Below are 18,225 nucleotides of genomic sequence, written 5' to 3' on the forward strand. Positions count from 1 at the left end.
ATTAACAACAGTAATATAATTGAATAATTATAGCAATATGCTAGATTATGGGTAAAAAAAACTGCAGAAAGCAAAACCAAAAATAAGGGGGAATTTTTGCACTTAAAAATTCCACTCCTAGTACTTCGTTTCTTTGAATTATGTCATGTCCCTTTTCTTGTTTCCTTTTTGAAAACGTGGATGTTCTCACCAACCAGCCTCATTCTCCTCAGATGTTTTCTTCCACGTGTTTAGAGTGCTTTCTTGAGGTTTTGGGGTGGGGGGTGGAGGAGGGGCTGGTTGTCAGCCCCCCATTTTTGCCCCCTCTCCTGTCTCCCGGTCTTCTGCTCTTCTTACCTCCCCTTACCTGCAGCCATCTTTAAACACTCAGCCAAGCTCTAAGCTGCGGCTTCCTCCTTCCTGCTCCTCATCTAGTACTTGTTCATCTCTTTTTGCGTTTATGCAAGTTGTCAAAATATTCTTTGATTGTCCTTCCTTTTTCTCTTGCTATCGTGGATTGTAACTTAAAAAAAATTTTAAATTACCATGGTGATGGTGTCTCTGAATGGGAAGTCGGTAAGTATTGATAGATTTTTTAAAATGCAGGCAACTCCTTTGCATGAAGATTCACTCTGATTTGTATTTTAGTGTAAAACCCAATTCAAAAAATCTTATCAACTTACTAATAACTATTCCTTTAAATACTCCTCTAAATATTTGTACAGTACTCAAACAAGTAGTAAATAAATATTTATTAATTTAACAAATTGTATCTCCCCAAATACTTAAACATTGGTTGCAAACTTATTTAATAAACTCTTTAATAAACTCTTTGGAAGTTTATTACAAGTTTGCTATATTAGAATCTCTTTAATGCTGTAAGTACCTAAAATGTAGAAAACAACATATGCAAAATTATTTCATGATTGCTAAACTGATTATTAGACTGTTTAAAAATCCAACCTAGAGTGTGAATGTCATAGATTTCTCCTTCTTTTTAAAAAAATTCTCTTACTATTACACCAGTTTAAATTGTGTTTTGTTTTTTATAAACTATAACTAGTTGGCTAAGTTTAATGGCCCCCGCCCCCACAAAAAGTAATAAAAAATGTCTTCCAATGATTGCTTTCTTAAGTTTGCTATAGTTTTACCAGACATTATTTTACATCTTCCTGGGGTGTATTCATATTTGTCAGACTAAAAAAAAAAAAAACCCTTTTAAGTCAGTAGAAGTTTTAGAATTTGCGTTGGTACACAATTGGTTAAGTTATGGGCCTTGGTTATGAGGTCCAATGGGATTCAAACCCAAGCCACTCGTCATTAGGCCAAATCCCCTCTTATGATCAAGATTTATTTGTCATGGTTCTCTGTATTTCATATGGATTAAAAATTTCATTTTAAATCTGGCATATTTTCCAGAAATGATGTATGTTTTAAGTTTTGCTGGGCTGGCATTATCTATTCCGTTGTCCTGCCATCACAATATATTGTCCTGATAGGTGAAAATTATTGGAAATTTATGTATGCTTAATCAGGACTTCATTATTAATAGGGTTAGTTTGAGCTTTATTCTTCTAAGATATAAGCAGTCAAGTCCACTTAGTTCCCTTTAGTCTTTGGCAGACAACTGATTTATCATCTTGGAGCACACTGCTACACTTTTGTTTAAATTGGTTATTGTATATAATCATTGGTACTAATGAGCAGCAGGGATCTCCTTCCACTTGGTTATTGTAAATAAATTGTCATACTGGTCACCTTTCCTGAAATAGTCTCTACCTCTTTGGGGGCCATTTTTCTCGCATTCTGGGGGGATTTGTAGACTAAACAATATATATTCATTTAAACCAAAATGCTCTTAAAATATGAAAATATATAATAACACACTGCTACTTATTAAAATCAATAAAATTAATTACGTTCTATTTATTCTTGTTTTGTGTTACAATTATCTTTTTGTGTATTTTGTAGTCTCTTTTGTGTACCATTATGCAGTCATGGCCTTATGGAGTTTTTCAATGAACTATGATTATTTCATTTTTGATGCTCATATTGGGCAGTGGCACTCCATTTAAGCCAGCTCCTTTGCTTTTTGCCATGTCTGCTTTCTGGCAATAACATGGTGATCCAGATCAATGACTTTTTTTTTTTTTCTATTCCCAGATATAAGAAACAACCTTTTAAGGAGTAAAGGAGGTGGGGTTCCTAGCTTCTCTAAATGAATAGTAGCATTGGAGATCTGGGCTTTGTGATTTCTCATGAGTAATAGTTGCAACAAAAACACTATACCTGTTTTGGGCCACATTGGTGATGAAGCTTGAAAAGATTGTTTATAAGCTTCTAGGTCCTCATTGAACTTTTACAATTTGACATATGTTTCTCTATTTTCATTTTTTTATTATCTGAAATTTCAAAGATCATCAAGAATTTCTCTTATGGTAAAAATAGTGTTGCATATTTAGTCTGCTATCTTGAGACAGAAAACCCTCTGTGCATGGTTTCAAACTTGCACTTTTGTGGTCATTCTGAACAGAAAATTTTGCATCTTTTTATGTCACTGAAACTTACAAGATTTTTTGATTTTATGACTACTCATAAACATAATTTTAATGGCTATATACAATTTCGTTGTTTAGATGTACCTCAAACATTTTCCTTTCATTGGACAATTAGCTGTTATTTCTTCATTTTTTTATTTTTTGCTATGATAAATATCACACTGACAGACTTTTTTGTGGGTAAGGCTGTAACCGCCCAATGGGTTCACCTTGCCCACTGCCTAGACAGGGCTGATTTATCAAGACAGGGGAATTGCAATAGAGAAGGAGTAATCACTCAGAGAGACTGGAGTTTTATTATTACTCAAATCCGTCTCCCTAAGCATTCAAGCATTCAGGGATCTTTTTTTTTTTTGGAGACAGAGTTTCGCTCTGTCAGTCAGGCTGGAGTGCAGTAGCACAATCTTGGCTCATTGCAACCTCTACCTCCGAGGTTCAAACAATTCTCCTGACTCAACCCCCCAAATAGCTGGGATTACAGGTATGCACCCCCACGTCCAGCTAATTTTTGTATTTTTAGTAGAGATCGGGTTTTGCCATGTTGCCCAGGCTGGTCTCGAACTCCTGACCTCAGGTGATCCACCTGCCTCGGCCTCCCAAAGTGTTGGCATTACAGGCGTGAGCCACTGCGCCTGGCCTAGAGATCAGAGTTTGTTTGTTTGTTTGTTTATTTATTTATTTATTTTTGAGATGGAGTCTCACTCTGTCATCCAGGCTGGAGTGCAGTGGCTCGATCTTAGCTGTGGTAAGTATTGCTTTCTAAGAGGAATTCTTAGTATTTGAATTACTGCATCAAAGGGCATGAACTGTTTTTTGGTTTTTTTTTTTTTTTTTTTTTTTTTTGCTTAGAGACAGAGTCTCGCTCCTTCACCAGGCTGGAGTGCAGTGGCGCGATCTTGGCTCACTGCAACCTCCGCCTCCGGGGTTCACGCCATTCTCCCATGTCAGCTTCCCGAGTAGCTGGGACTACAGATGCGCGCCATCACGCCCGGCTAATTTTGTTTTTGTATTTTTAGTAGAGACGGAGTTTTCACTGTGTTAGCCAGAAAGGTCTTGATCTCCTGACCTTGTGATCCGCCCGCGCTGGCCTCCCAAAATGCTGGGATTACAGGTGTGAGCTACCGCGCCCGGCCAGGATCGGAGTTTTTAAGGATAATTTGGTGGGTGCGAGGCAGCTGTGAGTCAAGAGTGCTGTTTGGTTGGGTTGGAGATGAAATCATATCCAGGCAAAGTTGTCTTGGCTGAGTCAGTTCCTGGGTGGGGTCACAAGATCAGATGAGCCATTTTATCAATCTGGGTGGTGCCAGCTGATCCATCAAGTGCAGGGTCTGTGAAATATCTCAAGCACTGATTTTTGGATTTACAATAGTGATGCTATCGCCAGGAGCTATCCCCAGGAGCAATTTGGGGAGGGTCAGAATCTTGTAACCTCCAGCTGCGTGGCTCCTAAACCATAATTCCTAATATTTTGGCTAAAATTTGTTAGTCCTGCAAAGGCAATATAGTTGCCAGGCAACAAGGGGGTTTATTTTGGAAACAGGCTGTTATCACCTTTGTTTTAAACTATAAACTACAAATTAAGTTCCTCCCAAAGTTAGTTCAGCCTGTGCCCAGGAATGAACAAGGGCTTGGAGGTTAGAAGCAAGATGGAATTGGTTAGGTCAGAACTCTTTCATTGTCTTAGGTACAGTTTTGCAATGGCCGTTTCAAGGTCTTTTGTGGTGAGCATTGCTTTCTAAGGGGGAAATTCTTAGTATTTGGATCAAAGGGTATGAACCTTTTTTTTTTTTTTTTTTTTTTTAAAGAGACGGAGTCTTGCTCTGTCGCCAGGCTGGAGTGCAGTGGTGCAATCTTGGCTCACTGAAACCTCCACCTCCTGGGTTCAAGTGATTCTCCTGCCTCAGCCTCCCAAGTAGCTGGGACTACAGGTGTGCGCCACCACGGCCAGCTAATTTTTGTATTTTTAGTAGAGATGGGGCTTCACTGTGTTGGCCAGGATGTTCTCCATCTCCTGACCTCGTGATCCACCCATCTTGGCCTCCCAAAGTGTTGGGATTACAGGTATGAGCCATCGCGCCCGGCCCAGGTATGAACATTTTTAACTCTTTATATGAAAATAAGAACAGTAATAATAATACCTAGTTCATAGGGTTGTTGTAAGGATGAAATGAGCCAATGTGTAAGGCACTTAGGATCATTTCTAGCACGGAGTAAGTATTCAGTCACTGTTGGCTGTGGCGTTAGGGAATACTGAACTGCCTCCACAGTGGCTCTACCCACTTCCTCTACTACAAGCACTGTTGGAGACAGCCAAGCAGGCAGCTTCTGAGCACAGAAGCTTTCCAGGAAGTCTGGGTTTTTACTGCGAACAAATATCTCCCAGCTGGCCAGTGAAGGTGGTTGCTACTGTCTTGGCTGCTCACCAAGAGGGACTGAGAGTTCCTATTCGAAACTGCTGAAGTCTGACTCACTCTCAGCTGCTATAGTGGTGGGTAAGGATAGAAGTCAGCCTGGGGACCGCAGACAGGCCTTAATGCAACCCATCGAGGGACTGAGTTTCCTGAATTTCTAGTAGGCAGCTCAAATTACGAGAGGCTGTGCTTCTGTAGAAGATCTTCACATCCATTTCCAAGATGGCTCCCCAGTATCCTGAAAGCAGGAGGAACAGTGGATTTCAGCTCTGCAGGCCCTGTGCTAAGGGATGTGGGAAGTTGGAAAAAAAATCATAAGGACTGAATCATAGGAACTTATGATCCCACGGACTCTATACTATAGAAAGGACTGTCATTGTTGTCCTCTAGTGCACCTATCCCCAGGAGCTGTGAGTATTGTGGCTTATCACTTTTGTTCCCCGTCCTCTCACTTCCTCCCAGCAGCAGCCAGTGACTGACTGATGTGGTCCTCAGGTGCAATAGATGCTTCAGAGCACTGCACTCCACCCTCAGCCTAACACTAAACTTTGCTGGATACTACATTCCAGTTGAGCAACTTCTTTGCCCTATCCTGCTTCCTTCTCTCACATCCATCCCACCGTGCCACTCAGCATGCCTTGGATAAATCAGGTGAACCCAAACCTCTCTGTTTTTAGGAAACCTGACCCAAGACTGGGAGATAAGATTAGTCAACAAAGTAGACTATTCTTTGATATAGGTAAGCTACATCTATATGAGATACAGCTTGCATCTGTATCAAAGACCCAGTTGTGTCTAAGGGATGGGAGGAGGAGAAGGGAGGTTATTTGCTGGAGATGCTAACCTTTGAGCTGGGTGTATATGTGTAAATACATAGTATATATATTTATAACATAGATATATACTTAAAAGTAAATAAGATTACTTCTTATAATAGCAATTGTTATTAAAAAACTATAATGTTAGGTTTGAGGGGGATGTGATATAATGTGATGATGTAGGATAATTATTTTGACTTTTTAGTTCTGTTCAGTGTGGTCTGCACAGCTCTCTCAACATTGTCTGTATAACTAAAGGTCAGCAGTCTGGTCCTCTTGCTCGTATCCTGGTACCCTGATTCTAGAATTCAAGCTGCCATTTATTTAACACATAGGTCTTGAGCATTTACTGTGTGCCAGGCATTGTATTATGCACTGGAATTTTTTTGTTAAAAAAGGATTAAGTTGATTCACTGCTCTACTGTTCACCTCTCTAATTGACTCATGGGTAAAATGGAGGTGATAAAATCCAGTTGGGCGCGGTGGCTCATCACTATAATCCCAACACTTTGGGAGGCCGAGGCAGGAGGATTGCTTGAGTCTGGGAGTTTGATACCAGAATAGGCAATATAGCAAAATCACGTTGCTACAAAAATTAGCTGGGCCTGTAGTCCCAGCTACTTGGGAGACTGAGTTGGGAGGATCGCTTGAGTCCAGGAGGCAGAGAATTTAGTGAGCTGAGATCACACTACTGCACTGCAGCCTGGGTGACAAAGCAAGACCCTGTCTCAAAAAAAAAAAAAAAAAAAAAAAAAAAAAAAAAAATTCCAGCAGTCTTGGAAAAGTCTGAATCATTCCTCCCCTTCCTCATAGCTTTTTCAACTGTTGGTTCACAAAGAGGAAACTTGTTTAATGTCTTTATTTATCTGCTCTTACATTATTAGGCAGCAGAAAAGGCCCTAGTGTGAGGATTTTTGTAAAGACTTAACAATTTTATTATGATATGAAAGAATAATCATGTTTTATCTAAGTCATCCTGCCTGTTAGCTACACATTAGAAGAGGGAATTGAAAACTCCAGAAATTCATGCTGTTTTCCCTCCCAGGACCAGAAAGACCATGGAAAAGCTATGAGAAGTGTTTCAAAAAGTTGCACATCGTTTAATGGATAATAAACTCAGAGCCCTGAGATGTATAAACTATACAATTCAATAGAATTTGCTTTTTCAAAAGCAGCTGCAAGAAGAAAACCCAGAAAAACACACTAGACAACAGTGATCTTACACACAGCTAAAAATCCATCCCGTGTTGTGGAAGAGGAAATCAATAAACACTTTCCAAGAATTGAAATTCTCTCCTCCCAGAGGATAGAAAGGGATCGTTTTAGTGATCTCAAGATGGCAGCTCCAAAATGTATTTGCTCTACAATTAACTTTAAGAAAAAAGTTAAAACATCTGTAATTGATGTGTTAAGTGGGGTAGGACACACTGAAAAAACTTTACTTTTTCACTGTTTCCCACCTAAGTTTTTGCTCAAGTGTACACAAGTACACGTGTGTATTCTCTCTCTCTCTCTGTCTCTGTCTCTCTGTCTCTCTCTCTTTTTCAGGGTCAGTAATTCGTCCTGGGCCTATTGGTGTAAATAGGCAGGTCCTGTAGCTTATCTTCAAGTTCTCAAATGATAAAAAATCCACTAGACTTTTTAGTTGCTCAAGGAGTCTCAGTTTAGTAATTGTCTTGTTCCACATAACAGGAAGGGCTTGAAACTTCAGTTAACCCTTCTCCTCTCACTAGCCTTGGCCTGGGCTGGCTTCTCTATTTCTCCACCTTTTCACTTATCCTCCTGCTCTCTGTTTGGTTTCTAGCTAGGTAATCTGGGAGAGATGGAGTAGGGGACAGGATGGAGTAAAGATGATCAGGATATGCCACCCCAAAACGTGCCACTTTGGCATAAGGATTATTTTGAGCTGAAAGTGATTGAGAATCGACACATAGAGGAAGAGTTCGCTGCCCTCCCCTTATCTGCCTAAAAGCAGGGCATACATTTTCCCTTGAGAAAGGTACCCCCATTGTGCCAGAACAAAAAGAGAGAGGCTTATCATTGAAGGCAGAAAATCAACACCAAGATGAGTTTGCATAAACGAGGCCTTACCAAAATAGCCCTTATCTTCCATTAGTCTCCCTCATGTATTTCTTAGTCATATCCCCACAATTTATCATCCCTTGAAGCCCAAACCCCCTCTCCTTTGTTAAAAGGGTGTATAAACCCGCAAGTTCAACTGCTTCTTTGAGTTTCAGTTCTTTTCTGTGAACGCCCATGAACATAAATATTGATAAAAATTGTGTGCGTTTATCTGTCTTTTGTTATTTTAATTCATAGGCCAGGTTCTGAACGTAGGAGGGTAGAAGAAAAGATTTTTCTTCCCTAATGTAGAAAAGGGAAGAAAGGATTTAGGAGACTGGCAGTGGTTTCTTTTTTCTTCTGTGTTTGACCAGCATTTAAAGCTGACTTTCACTTGGGCTTAGTGAACAGTCACAGCTGTCTACTTTCTTGGGAATCAGTGGTGGATTCTTTAAGTCCTACCATATAGGGATAATTTTTCTTGTATTCTCTGCAAAGCAGATGATTCTATTTAATCTGTGGGCCTTTTTTATTTTCTCTGTCACTCCGAAGGAATACATGGTTCATTCTGACTCTCTGCTGTCTTCTTATCCCTCCAGACAGTGCTCTAAGCCAGGATTGAAAGAATGTGTCTAGCAGCCAAGAGATCTTTAAGCATACTTACCCCCTGCCCTTTGTGGATAGGTGGCTGAATCCCAGTACAGATGGGTCTCTTTCTGCCCCACTGCCCTGAGGTTCATAGCCAAAGCTTCTGACCTTCAGATTTCTAGGCATCAGTCAGACATTGGTCCATGATTTCTCCAGCTTTCCAGGATACTCATACCAATCTCTTGGGGCAGCTAGGTGATACAGGCGAATAGAGAAAATTAAAAAATACTATAGAATAATAATGACCTTTTCATAAAAATACTTTTCCAGCTGAATTTTTAGCCACAGTGTAAATAGCTTAGGGTTGAGAGATGGGTGAAGATGACTCTCCTCTGAAGCCAGGTCTGATGGTCAAAGTTGCTATTCAAGAACCAGTCTCGTGGATCGCAGTGGGAGTGATAGGGCTCAGAAACAAGAGTAGACAGGTGGATGCAATTATCATAATGAGTGGCAGGGTCAGAGTGGCAGCAGAGCAGGCCTGATCCACAGGGCTGAAATATGCTTAATGAAACACAGAAGGCCTAGGAGTAAAGGAGACAGCTGCCAATAGGTGTACTATGCAGTCAACAAGGGTATCATGAAAAGAAACCCCAGGAGGCTGAGGACAGTTGCTCTAATATAAAGTCTTGATTATTTGTCCAGTTTTCAGACCTGATTTGGTTTTCAAACTCAGAATGCATTGACTGATGAGGGGGCTGGGTCGTCAGAAGGAACGACCCTGTAATGCTGTGGCAAAGATACACAGTAATGGTTTTCCCAGTGCTTCCACAGTGGGACCTATGGCCATGTACGCTTGTATTTATGTGCTGGAGAAAAGAGGAATACCAAACTTTTGAGGACTCTTGGACACAGGGCCCAACTTAACACTGATGGTTGGAGACCTGGTGCTTATATTGACACTTGGAGACTCAGAGTGAAGTGAATATGGGATCCAGGTAATAAACAGTCCTGGCCAAAGTCCTGTTTACAGAGGTCCATTTAAGTAATAGACCCACCTGATAGTCATTTCCTCTCACTCTTAATGTAAAATTGGGATTATCATACTTAGTAGCTGCCACGAGCCACACATTGGACAACCCATGGGGTAAGGGGTGTCATAGTGGGGAAAACTAAGTGAAAGCTCTGAAAGTGTAACTCCCCTCACACCCCTCAACAAAGTAGAGCAAATCAAAAGCAATACTGCATTCCAGGACAGATAGGGGAGGAATAGCTATAATTTGTGCCACTTTTAAGCATCAAAATGATGCAGGAGTGGCAGCCTCTATATCTTCAATTAGTTTACCACTCTGACCCCTGGAGAAACCTCATGTGCCCTGGAAAATAAAAAAAAAAATCTTCAGAAAACCAACCATGCTGAAGCCCCAATCATGGCTGCTGTTCCAGATGCAGTATCCTTGCAAGGATAGATTAACATGACCTCAGAAACATGACATGTGGCCACTGATTTGGCAAACACATTCTTTTCTATTCCAATGAGAAAAGAAAATCAGAAATAGTTTACATTCATATATAGTGGTTAGTAATATACATTTACAATTTTGCCTGAGAGCTTTGTTAACTCTCTTGCCCTCCGAAGAGAGCTGGACCATCTGGTCATTAGGCAGAACATCACATTGATCTACTGCATTGATTTTATTATGCTAATCAGGCCCAATGAACAAGAAGTGGCTAGCATGCTAGAGACTTTGGCAAGACACATGCTCTCCAGTGAATAGATGATAAATCCTGTAAAGATCCAGGGACAGACACATCAGTAAAATATCTAGAGGTTCAGCAGGGGGAAAGGCAGCTCAGGTCACCCTCTCCAAAGTAAAACAGAAATTATGTGTCTTGCACTTTCCTTCAATGTCTGGTAGGCTTCTTTGTGTTCTGAAAGCAACCTATCTCTGCATCTGAGAATATTGCTCCAGTCCGTTTACCAAATCATTCAAAAGGCTGCCAGGTCTGACTGGGACCCAGAGTGGAAAAAGGCTTTGTAGCAGGACCAGGCTATGGTGAAAACAACCTGCTGTTTGGGCTACACAACCTTGAAGAGCCCATGGTATTAAAGGTAACAGCAATAGAAAAAGATGCCACGTGGATCTATGTCAAGCCTCAATGGGAAAAGCACAACATAGGCTATTCGTTGTTCTAGATCAAGAATAATATGCCTTTATGTACCCTTTGAAGAACAACTCCTGCCATGCTACTGGACCTTGGTAGAGATCGAGCATCATGAGTTACTGGGATACCATGTGTCTGGAATTGCCTATAATTAGCTGTCCCTATACTCACCAAGTAGTAAGATTAGATGTGCCCAAGAATACATTGTAAGGTGGATGTGGTGTATCTGGGGTTGAGCATGAATAGGACTAGGGTACAAGCAAGGTGCCCAAGTAGGTAGTGCAGAAATCAGTGTCATCTTCTGTTGCATGAAAGCCCTTGCCTCTGCATATACCTCTGGCTGTATGAGCTATCCTTTAGGACCAGCTGAGAGAGGAGGAAAAAACTCAAACCTGGTTTATGGATGGGTTAACATGGTATGTGGGGGCAGGCTGAAAATGATGACAACTGCTTTGCAGTCTGGAGATTGGCCTTGAAAGACAGTGACAAGGCAAAATTCCCTCACTGGGCAGAACTTAGGGTAGTGCACCCGACTGACCGTTTTGTGTGTAAGGAGAAGTGATCCACTGGTTAAAATATATATGGAATTATGGGCAGTAATAAATGGCCTGGCCCTTGGTGGGGGACACATATATTTCTTGCTTTCTATCTTTATCCCTTTCTCATGTCTTTCTTACTCTTTCTCCTTCATTTTAATATAGTACTTGGAATGTATAAGTGCTCATTCATCCAAACATCCATTCATGCCTGTTCTGTGCCAGGCATTGTTCTAGGTGGTTGGAGGAATTCAAATGAATCAGAGAGTATCTTCAGTTTTTTCATCCTCTTTCTCCATCTCACTTGCACTTACCGTGTGCTTTCTACATGCCTAGCACTGTACTCACTGCTTTCTAGGTGCACTATCTTGTTTAATCCTCAGAAAATCCAATGAAGAAGATTGGTGATGCTATGAGATGAACTTGACACAGATGCTCACATAACTTGTCCGAGCCTCACAGTCAATAAGTGCCTTGCTGGAATTTGAACCCAGGCAGATTCTTTGTTTTGAGAAAAGAATCAATGCCAATATTCCATGAGGGTTCACACATGAAAGGCCAGTCATTAACCCCATTAACATAAGCAAGTTCTATTTTCTTGTTTGTATTCTTCTTAGGTATTTTAATGTTGATATGGGTAAGTTGTCCTTAAATTGCCTTTGGATCTCCATTGTTACAAAGGGTCATGATCCAATAGTATTCTTCACTGGCCATTCTTTACAAGAACTTGTGAGACAGATCCTCTTTGAGCTTTCAACATGACACTTTCTAGTTCTTTATGAGAAAGTATTTTGTATGTTTTCTTAAAGAAGCCTGCTTCCAACAAGTTACTGGGAATGTAGCAGCTACTACATTAGCTGTGTGATTGACACACGGAAAGGTCAAATAGCTTGCCCAAGATCATTCTGCAGGCTAGTGGCGATGCCAGCACATGATCTGTAGATCTGGCTCTGTGCCCTTAGCTGTGACCATTGGATCAAACAGTCACCTTAAAATCAGGGGGCACCTGTAAGCAGCTTCAGTGTGGCACATGCATTGTATACCGTTGGTATTTCAGCCACTATTCTTATGATCAGCAGTTTTGCTGTGTTTTCAGAGGCCTCAGTAATTGCCTGTTTATGGTAAGCACTTGGCATTTTTGCTTAGTTTTATTTTTTTACTTTGTATTCTTTAATCCATTTTAATGTTGATGTCATCATTGGTAATAATATAATATTGGGGAACTTCAAAAGAATAGCATTGGTATGTGAACAAAACTCCTGTTTTACTCGATGAATGTGCCTTAAGTCAACCTTGTGAAATCTTCCTTGTGACACGAATCACGGTGTGGATGTTGATCATGGAAGCTGCCAGCAGGTCTGAGACTTTACTTTAAATGATTTTGCATAATTAGTTGAGGGCCACAAAAGTTACCTCATAAACTGGCACATTTTAAGAGATGACTTTATAAGCTGGGAAATGTATGTCGTCTCAGCAATTATGCAATGAATTAACAAATCCATGCTTGTCATATAAAATCCCTTCCCACTCAGGAATAGGCCCATAACTGTAGAAAATTATAAAAGTTCTCCAAAGATGTATGTCAGACAGGTTTGGTCATTTGCTTTCTCCTTAATTTAAATTCTTACAGTTACTTATAATATGATTATAAGTTACTCTAAGTAACTTATAGTTACTTCTATAGTTACTATATTGTTACTTATAGGACAAGGACTAGGGTGACATGAATGAGGTACTTGCCTCAGGAACAAAATGAAAAAGGGTGCCAAAAACTCAAGAATCAAGATAAAGTATTTTAATGCAATATTTTTAAAACATCAAAATTACTACTAAAAATCCTTGGTGAACAAAATATCAACATTTTAAGTAAAGTCAGAAAATGACCCATCTTAACCCAATTCCTGGTCCTGTCTGCTTGTCTAAATACTTCCTGTATCCCACGCCACCCGCTCCCCGACCTCCCCCACCTCCACCACCCCACTGTAAGCTGCAGGAGGAAGAAACCACCTCTACCTTTTTCACCATGGTATCGGCAGGGCCTGTCACATTGGATGTGCTCAGTATGTCTTTTTTTTTTTTTTTTTCTTTACCATGAATGAATGAAAAGTAGTTTTTCTAGTGGAAGGAGGACTAGGCTGTGAATCTACAGATAGCCCATGCCAGCTACTCACTGTGTGGCCTTAATTAAGTCACTTCTCTCAGCCTCATCTTTGAAAAGAGGGCATTGAACACTATGAGTCTTGTGGGTCTTTCCAGCCTTTCCACAGTAAGATTTGTACTTGATATTAGGACAGGCTATCATCAGGGGGATTCATCCATCCAACCATCCAAGAACATTGATCATTTGCCATCCTAGTACCTAACAGTGGGCTCGATGCTGGAGAAAGGAAGATCAGAAACAAGGGTCTCTGACCTTCATGAGCTCACAGTGCAGCCGGAAGGCAGACATGTGGGCAGGCATGGGGGAATGTAATTAGAGCTTAATAGATTCCAGAAGAAACATTAGGGAGGAATCCCCGAGTCTCCCAGGGGCATTCCACATTTTCACAGAGGATTTGAGCAGAGAGAGAAGGATGAGGAGGGGTTTGTCAGCTGAAGAAGAAAGGGTGGGGGCTTTCCAGCTTAGAGTAGAGCATGTGTGTAACTAGATGTGTTTTCTTCCCCTTTCCAGAGAGTCCCATATGGAAGGCAATGGATGCTAAGAATAGAATGGGGCCTTTTAAAATTAAACTCGAGGGTGAAGGGGGAGACAGTGACTTTTTTTTTTAGTGTAGTAAGTAGAGGAGTTATACTACCGGGGGTTCATCTCTGCAGTGCAAAGTTGTAGGTTTTTTTGGTTTGTTTTATTTCATTTTTTTTTTTTAGAAATGGGGTCTTGCTATGTTGCCCAGGCTGGAGTGCAGTGGCTCTTCACAGGTGCCATCATAGCCCATGACTGCTCCGAATTCCTGGCCTCAAGTGATCCTCCTGCCTCAGTCTTACAAGTAGCTGGGACTACAGGCATGCACCATCATCATGTCCAGGTACAGTGCAAAGTTTTGGTTGTCCTTAAAGTAATACATACTGAGGCCAGACTCCTCCCTCTCTTGGGGGGCTCTGTGCCCTCTCTTTGTCTGCCCTAACCATCTAAAACCTCTCCCCACCCTACCTGAGAAAATGATGGTCCTATCTTGGCTGAAGGTGGGATATATGAAACTGGATGAGGTAGAGGCGTGTGTGTATATGTGTGTGTATGTGTATGTGTGTGTGTGTGTGTACTTTTACATGGTCAAGTGTCACGAGAGAGTGTGGTTTATGGGGTTAGAGAATTATATGCTGGAATAAGTGAATTTGCCCCATAATGGAAAGGATTATGGGGGAATTTTGGGGGGGATAGCAATAATCAGGGAATCCCGTCTTCCTGGTTTCACAAAGGAAATAACCTTAGCTAAAGGTCAGGTGATGTTTGCAGATCATCCAATTGCATTCTCTTCCCATTGGTATCCCATTCTCTAGCTGGGTAACTCAGCTACCATTGTTTAGATGATCTCCAGGTTATGAGAACTCATTTGATTGGTTTAAAATGCCAGAAAGTGTGTGCTTGGCTAATCATCTAAATGCTTAGGTTAAAAAGAGAAGAATAATAAACATTTTTCTTTATATTGGAAAAATTCCCTTGGTGGTGGTTAAATTTTATGATATATGTCCTTTCATTTACTGTCTTACTACTATATATACTTCAACCGACAACCCTTATAGCAGCACCCAAGAGTAAGATGCCAAAAACAAAAAATAAATGGGGGAGAGGGGATTTGAATGCTCTCAGATTGGGTTTTTAACAACTGTGATCCAGTCCAGGTTGACCCCTTATATAGTAGTTGATTATCCTACAAATCAGCATTTCGGTCAAGAAAACTGAGCCCCAGCACAGAAAGAAACTCCCTTCCAGGGCTCCTGGATTGAAACCTCTGTTTCAGAACAGCCCTCTGGGGAGCTCCTCTCCATGCAGAACTGATGCTGAGGTGAAAAATAAGGTCTCAATGCAGTTAAAGGCTTCACTGCCTGGCAGTCATTTGGGAATGCCTTTGCTTTTTTTCAGAGAGCATTTGAGGTTGATGAGTTCTGATGACTGTGACCTGAGGCTTCACAGGCCAAAGGGAAAGATGACTGAAGCCGATGTTTACTCCCTCCCTCCCTCCACCTGATTTCACAAAGGGAATAACCTTTACTAAAAGTTTGCAGATTACACTCCTCTTCCCACTGGGATCCCATTCTCTAGCTGAGTGACTCAGGTACCATTGTTTCGATTATCTCCTGCATTTTAGGTAGTGTCTCTTTCCTTTTGTCCTACCCTAAGAGAGGAGAATTTCCCAACAATGATTATGAGGCTGGCTCTGTGCAAGATAAATAAACCCTGACAAAGAATAGCATTTGTAAATTGTATTGGTTCAAATGCAAAGCAACATTAAATATTACGTACTTTTTTCCTCTTGTCATGACCTAAAAATTGTAATCTAAGTAAAGAAAAATAAGGAGGCTTTATCTTGTGGACCAAATGTAATCAATTGCTTTTGGGAGTGCTGTGTTGAGAAGGGTACCGAGGCTGCTTTCAAGCTCAGTGAGTAAGAATTCTGTGATCAACAAGGCCTATCTGATGAGTCTGGGAAAGGGAAGTACTGGCACATGTGCCAGAAGTTTGCATCATCTTGATCTTATGTTCTAAACTTCTCTCTCTCTTTTGCAATCACAGGCACTCTTTACATCCTTTAAGCCTAGCCTCCCAAGTTCCACATGTTGGTATCTTATGCAATTAGATATACTCTCAACTCACAAAGTGTGTCTTTCTCTGCTAGTAATTCTATAATCTCTACCTCTTGTTAATATTTTGTATGCTTAGCCCTTATGATAGCAATCAAAGGATTACTAATCTTAAATCAGAGTACAATTTTTGCCTATTAATTTGGAAAACACTTTGAAAATTTTGTTAGCTGGTGTTAGTGATAATAGAGAATAAAATGGGCACTCTAATACACTACTAGTGTAAAGGCAGTTTGCTAAATCTTTTTGGAGGACAACTTGAAAATGTATATTAAGGGTCTTAAAATGTGAACATATCCTTTGATCCAGGAATGATTTTTCTTGGCATTTAATCTCAAGAAATAATCATGAAAGAACAAGTATTTATACTCGTGTGTATACATTGAAGTGTTACGTATAATAGACAGAAGTAAGAAACAGATACAGTTAGCAAGCTAAATAACTATGACGTAATACTAATAAAAATAGCAGCTTCCTTTTATTATCTATATACCAGATACTTTACATATTTTACCTTATTAATTTTCTATATCAGATGAGGAAACTGAGGCTGAGAAAGGTAGAATTTCCAATCCTAGTGATATGTGTAGATTAGTTAATCTGAAAGCCTCCTATTATAAAACATGTAGAATTGCTGGAGAAAATATAACAATACTTAAATGACCTATTTAAATAAATAGTTGCCCTGGCAAGAACGTAAGGAAAATCCCTAGGAGCCAGAAATGAAGAGGATGTTGAAACAGTGAACGTCGAGCAGAAGTGTTGACTGCTCTGAGGGTAGAGCTGGAGATGGGGATTTCTGGTCTCTGTAACCATGGGGCTTAGATGTTAATATCTATGTGACGTTGAAGATGAGGTATACCCTAGGTGAGGTGTGGGATCTCACACTCTGAATAAAGTTGGATTTCAGTGCGTAGGTGGACTAGGAAAAATGTTCACACATTGTCAAAGTGGGTCAGCAAGGCAGTTCTTCCCTCTCTAAGCACTGACTGAAAAATAAAATCAAGTAAAAAGTTCTGAATGGGATATCATAATCACTGGCCTACTCCATTGAAGTGGAGATTTGAATGTAAATGACCCAAATGATCTAGGAATTATGCCTTAAAGTCATCCTGAGCTGGTAATACTTTGGGAATACCCAACAGAAGCAATTGTAAAACTTCTTTGAAACGAGGCACCTAAAATCTAGATTAAACATTATTCTCACTGACAAAACCCAAAATATAAAGTTTTATATAAAATTATACATATTTATTTAAATTTACTACAAACTACAAAATACATGAAGACAAAGAAAATCCAACACAAGAAAGAGCAGAAACACAAATGAGTGAATTCAGATCTTAAAGCACTTTAAACAATAGGATTATCAAATGAAGACTACAAAATAAGCATGTTGTGAGGAAGAAAATCTTAATCTTAATGCAGAAGAAGCAGTCAAATTTCAATATCTATTCATGAGCAAATTTTAGCAAACTAGAAATGGATTAAGGGAATAGCCTCTACCGATAAAGGGAATACAATAAACATCATACTTAATGGTACCATGTTGAACTAACTCTTTCCTTCTGAGATTGGGAGTAAGTAGGGATGTCCTTTAAATTCTATTAAAAATATATTGAAGAAACTAGCCAGCTAAATATAGCATGAAAAATAACAAAAGCATAAAGTTTAGATATTCTTATTTATAGGGGCTATGATTGGGTATGAAGAAAATATAAAAGAATCTGCAAGTGATTTATTAGGTGTGTTGTATAATTTGGCAAGGTTATCGGATACAGGGTTGACAGCCAAAAATCAATTGCATATCTATCAGTCAGCAACAAAAAAATAGGAAGTAAAATAAAGAAATATACTATTTAAAATTATATGAAAAGGTCATATATTCAGGCATAAATCTAACTGAAGAGCAAATCCTCTGTCCAGAGAGATACTAAATATTATTGAAAGAACAGCTACACAGGGAAATATACCATGTTCATAGATTGAAAGACTAAATATTGGTAAGATATTAATATTCCTCAAATTGATATATCAAAACTAAGCATGCCCAGTAAAAATCTTAGCAGGCTTAATATCTATATCTATTATATCTATGTCTATGAATGTGTATGTATTTTAAAACAATCAAAATTACAGAAAATTAGAAACATATTCAAAGAAATTTTTTCCTTAACTTTGAGAGCAAGTTGCTGACCTAATGCCTTACTAGTACCAAATAGTTTGTCTACTTCCTACAAAGACATTTTCCTTAATTACTACCGAAACAGAAACCCTATATTGCCTATATAATTCTCAGACCTCATTTAAGTTT

General features: G+C 39.7%; 1 long non-coding RNA gene across 1 annotated transcript; it reads left to right on the forward strand.

The window, feature by feature from the left end:
• The first annotated feature begins 5,006 nt into the window (after positions 1 to 5,006).
• LOC114678953 (uncharacterized) lies at positions 5,007 to 15,510 on the forward strand. The gene is made up of 3 exons (XR_013418207.1): positions 5,007 to 5,358; positions 13,980 to 14,137; positions 15,193 to 15,510. It is a non-coding gene; the product is annotated as an uncharacterized LOC114678953 (long non-coding RNA).
• Positions 15,511 to 18,225: the final 2,715 nt, after the last annotated feature.

Source organism: Macaca mulatta, chromosome 6 (assembly GCF_049350105.2).
Source record: "Macaca mulatta isolate MMU2019108-1 chromosome 6, T2T-MMU8v2.0, whole genome shotgun sequence".
Taxonomy (NCBI): domain Eukaryota; kingdom Metazoa; phylum Chordata; class Mammalia; order Primates; family Cercopithecidae; genus Macaca; species Macaca mulatta.